This window comes from Adiantum capillus-veneris, chromosome 7 (genome assembly GCF_014529385.1).
Source record: "Adiantum capillus-veneris isolate H3 chromosome 7, ASM1452938v2, whole genome shotgun sequence".
Taxonomy (NCBI): domain Eukaryota; kingdom Viridiplantae; phylum Streptophyta; class Polypodiopsida; order Polypodiales; family Pteridaceae; genus Adiantum; species Adiantum capillus-veneris.
This window is the reverse complement of record NC_140937.1, coordinates 124,023,335-124,028,895: the sequence shown is the minus strand read 5'-3', so window position 1 is coordinate 124,028,895 and position 5,561 is coordinate 124,023,335.

Genomic DNA, 5,561 nt, shown 5'->3' with positions numbered 1-5,561 from the left:
AATAGCTAACATCTCTTTTTCATAGATGCCTAGATTCTTTTCTTGGTCATCCAATCTCCTACTCTTGTATGCTATGGCATGCCCTTCTTGAATCAAAATAGCTCCAAGGCATTGTCCACAATCATCACACTAGACTTCCTGAAAGGTATGGTATTATTAACATTGGAGAGGTAAGCTTTGCCCTTAAATTTTCAAAGGATGCGTGCTCTTTTGCATTCCATACAAATTGAACATTCTTTTTTGTCAAATCATACAATGGCCTTGCTATGAATGAGGATTTTTCTATGAAGCATCTATAATCTTGAAATATTATATGAAGATGCTGCTTATGTTATTCAATAGACTTCAAATAGATGATAATGTCATCGAAGAACACTCTCGTGAAGCTTCAATGAGGTCTAAATAGCCACTTCATGATTTGGTTAAAGGTGATTGACACATTGGTAAGCCCAAAAGGGAGAACCAAGAATTCATATAGGCCAAAAGTTATTCAAAAGGTCGTCTTATGAATGTCTTTAGGCACTATCCTTATTTGATGGTAACCACTCATGAGATCTATTCTACTAAAGTAGGTAGACCCTTGTAGCTTCTCAAATAGATCTTCTATCCTTGGAATAAGAAATCTATTAAGTGCCTGATAGTCCACACACATTCGATAAGTACCATCTTTCTTTTATACTACTAGAACTGGTGAACAATATGGCGATGAACTAGGCCTGACCATCCCTTTTTCCCTTGGGACGGTCACTTAATAATTATGTGACTATCACGTGAGTGCGACAGAAGGGGTTATTATATTTTATTTTGCCTCAAATTTTTACATACAGAAGGGTACCATAAAATGAAATCAGCAAAATGATTTTATTGTACTTTTGACTGAAGAAGTACACATATTGTTTTTGGAGATGGTTTTTGAAAGGTGCAGGGAGAAAAGAATCTGCTTAAATCCATTCGAATTCGTGTTTATGGTCTAGAAAGGTGAGCTACTGGGACACATTGTTTTGAGAAATGGCATTGAGATGGATGAAGATAAGATCAAGAGTATTCAGCAAGCTAGAGCACCAACTACAGTTTCAAAATTGAGTTCATTCTTGGGGTGCATTAATTTTTATCAAAGATTTGTTATATGTTTGCAGCCAAAGCCTTACCCTTGTATGAGCTCTTAAAGAAAGGAACTAAATACATTTGGATTGAAGAATGTGAGAAAAGATTTTGATGATTTAAAGATGCCACTAGTAGGAAGCTAGTTATTTGCCAACCCAACTCGGATATTATCTTTCATGTACTTTGTTGACGCTTCATGAATGGAAATGGGGCCTATACCGGCTCAGCCTGATGGGAAGATAGACTACCTAGTCTACTTTGCCAGTTGCAGATTTAGTTTGAGCTGAACAAGGATATTCAACAATAAAAAGAGGCTCTAGGAATGGTGTTTAGTGCAATCAAGTTCAGACATTATCTACTGGGAAAATTATTTCACTTTTATGTTGATCATCAGGCTTTATTATTTTTGATTAATAAAGTGATCATACAGGGAAGACTAATCATATGGATGATGTTCTTAGTGGAGTTCAAATTCAAAATTTTCCACAAACCAGGAAAGTCACATTGCGGAGATGATTTTCTTTCCAAAAGCATTGAAGGTTTCTCTAAAACATCTTTGAGAGATGAACCAGTAGATGCTAAACTGTTTCAAAACACATCTGATGAAGAGCCAGACCCAGAATGGCAAGAAGTGTATGATTTCCTTTAGCTAGGCAAATTCCCAAAAGATTGGCCTTAGAACAAGAAAAAGGCACCGATCATTAGAACTCTGAATTTCACCATTATTACGAGAGTGCTTTATAGATTGGGAATTGATGGAGTACTTTAGCGTTGTGTACCCTTAAAAGGACGAATGCAGGTTATCACTGAAGCACACAATGGCAATGCGGGAGGTCATTTTTTAGTTTACATCACATACAAGAAAATCCTTCAAGGAGGATTGTGGTGGAAGTCGATGATGGCTGATGTCAAAACATTTTGTAAGACCTGGATGGGTAGACCTACAGCAGCTCTGACATGACACCACTAACTCAAGTTATACCATTAGGAATCTTTATGAAGTGGGGAGTTGACTTCATGAGACCATTCAAAAAGATAAGTCTTAAAGGAACAAGTATATAATTATGGCTACCTGCTATGTCAAAAAATGGGTGGAGGAAAAATCTCTACCAGATAATACTACTAGGTCAACTGCTTCACTCCTCTATGAAAATATCATGTGTAGATATGGTTTTCCCATTGAGATAGTGTCAGGCCAGGGCACTCATTTCATTAATGATACGATGGAAATTCACATGGGAATGTTTCTAGTCAAACACAAGAAGTCAACACCATATTATCCCATATGCAATGGTTAGGCTAAAATTAGTAATAAAAACATCAAAACTATTCTTACAAATTTTTTTCTATAATGAGCCACACCACTGGGATACCAGACTTTAGACAGCATTATGGGCCTACCAAATTGCTTACAAAGTCATGACGGGCATGACCCCATTTAAACTGGTTTATGGCACAAAAGTAGTTGTGCCCATGGAATTTGTGATTCCAAGTTTAAGATTGGCAGTTGAATATGGGATGGATTTCAATAAGAACCTGAAGCAACGACTGGATGATCTATTACACCTAGATGAGATATGACAGAGGACTATATTGGAACAAGATGTGATGCAACAAAGGAGAAAGAATTGGCATGATAATAGGATCAAGGTCAGAGAGTTCCAGAGAAGTGACCTAGTTCTACTCTACCAAGAAAATGTGATCAAAGAAATCAAACTTGAAAATAGCATTGTTAGGGCCCTATGAGCTGGATTGGGTAATTTCAAATAGAACAGTAAGACTATCGAGTCTACTGTTGCGAGGAGTATACAATGGAGCCAAGATTAAGCTCTATTATTCAAGAACAGAAGGGGTTCCAATGGAGCTAGAACCAGAACTAGAACTAGAACTAGAAAAGGAACTACTGAATCTGTACTATATCAGTTTGGTGAGGGAACCAGTACTAGTGAAATACTCACAAATAGTTGCAATATCGATTATCCACTTAGTTTAGTCAAAAACAAATAAACCATTTAAAGTCCCAACCAGCCGCAAGTGGAGAATGAACCAAATCCCAAAGCAAAAATCTCTAGTAATGATTCAAAAAACAAGCCAATGCATATTTGACATGTCACAAGTAGAGCGCAAAGATCAAGGGTAGTCAGCTAGTGGAGCATTCATGGCAAGGATACGTATAACTATGCAAAGGTTCACCCATCCACAATTTACTTACAACCCTGGGTGCCACTTTCTTCTCAACCTGCAGAGATTGTTTCCAACCCACAACTACATGTTTCATCCTTGTAGAGCCAAATTCCTTCAATTGTGGCCATACTCGACATGCCAAACTATTCCTTCAACAACTCATTCACAACACAAACAACAAGTAAGTCTTCTTGAATTGATACTTCTTTGTTTGAGTTGTGTATGGGTAGAAATACCAAGTCACAATATATGAAGGAATCCATAGACAAGATGAATGCTTATACAGAGAGCCTTAAGGAGTCTCTAGGTCTCATACCACATAGTAAGATAGCAAAATATGTCTTCTAAGAAAGTGAGCAGAACTTGCTCAAACTATGGACTCTAGAGGCTATTATGGAATTCGTAGCACTTCCTTTCGATGGGCAAATCACGCAACAGGTGCTTGCTAAGTACAAAGCTGAAAAAAAGTATTGTAGTGATTCATGGTCGCACATTAGAGCAAATTGCTGGTGAATTGGCACATATTTTTAAACTCCCTAATGACCAGAAAGCCTTACCAGTGACTGTTGAAGAAGTCAGCCAATATCTAAATGAAGACGATCAAGCCAACAAGAAGAGAAAAGATGGGGCTCAGGGTATTCCAGTGGTGGCAATGGAACATATATTAGTTGTTAACTGAGTCAACGTCAGTTAACACTACTAAAGATGAAAGACATACGAATGCACATCGAGGATGAATACAAAGAAGCAGTAAAGATTGGAGTTACACATTTTTCACGTTTTCCCAAAATGGTCATGTATTGTAAATTCCCGATTTTATTTCAAGCCATTGTAATATTTCTAATGTGTTACGGGCTCAATGGGAGTTCCAAGCTGTAAATAATATGTCAGTTACTGTGCCTAGGTTGCAGATTCGGTAAGTGGTAGAGCCCTAAAGGCCTTGGGCGCCCAGACATTGCATATTTTTACCCTAGGTATATAAGGCAGTGTGTAAAAGAAATTAGGGTTCTCAAGCTCATTTGTTGAGAGCACTCTTTGGTGAGAGTTCTCAAGGTGTGTGGCTATGGAGTCCTTGAGCTTCTCCTTGCTCATGAGACTTGATTAGCACTAATCAATAATTCATTCTCTTTCACTATGCCTCTCTCATGCTTCTTATGATTACCAATGATGCCTAGATTAACTAGATCTTAATTAATTAGTGGTTAATCCCTCTCCAATCTTGTGTGATTGCCCTCTTTTGCTTTTGTGTGCATCTAGGTTTGATTGGAGTGTGGTGCTCGATAGATCTATGTGTGTGTGCTTGCGATTAGTGTGTTGCATGATAGGATTAGTGTTGTGTGCATCTTGTAATCGTGAGTGTGTGTGATTGGGTTGATTAGAGGTGAAGAGAAGTGGATGTGGAGATTGCCCTTCATTGTGGCTTAGCTTCTCCATAGGCCGAGAAGCTCACCTCATAGAGTTAACCATTCGTGTTGTAATGATTAGCTTACTAACTGTGTGAGTGTTTCCATGCCTAGCCAGGTAGCTCATCCCTCCAGATGATAATTTTGTTGGCCATTGGAGCTATTGCAAAGATGGGACCCCCAACATTTGGGCCGTTGCCGGGGATGATGGCCTACGCTAGTGTAATTGATGCGTTCCCTCACTAATTTCACTACTAATTTCACTTGTGTGTTTATGTTTTTGTGGATTTTGAATGTGTGTGCATGAAGAAATGTGTTCATAATTCCCTAATGTGTCACCGTATCTTGCCAATTGTGTGTTTACACACTCTAATTTCACACTAACCCCTTGATGATTTGACTAATTTTTGCTAACTTACTAATTTGCTTTGAAGGATTGGAGCATTCGACCATTCAATGTACAAAACCATACAGATGGCCCGATTCAAGGCAAAGACTATTTGAAGACGATGCAAAGCCTCAAGCTGCCAGAACAGGTGATAGAAAAGTCAAAGTCAATGAAAGCTAAAGTTCACAAAGCTGCACAAAGGTCACCATCAAAATATCCTCCGAAAAGACAGATTCTGCCAGAAAGTACAATGGATCTTCTAAGATCAAGACTTACTCAGATGCAGGAGGACAATGCTCAACAATTGCAAAAAGGTGCAATATTACAACCAATGGAGTCAACATCGATTGAAGCAAGTGATCAAAGCAAAGAAGATACATATAAAACTCAATCAAAGGATGCTGCCACAACAAAAGAAGTCAATATAGACACGAACCTTGAGACGATCAAGTGCAACATTGCTGGTGAGAATGAAGAAAAAC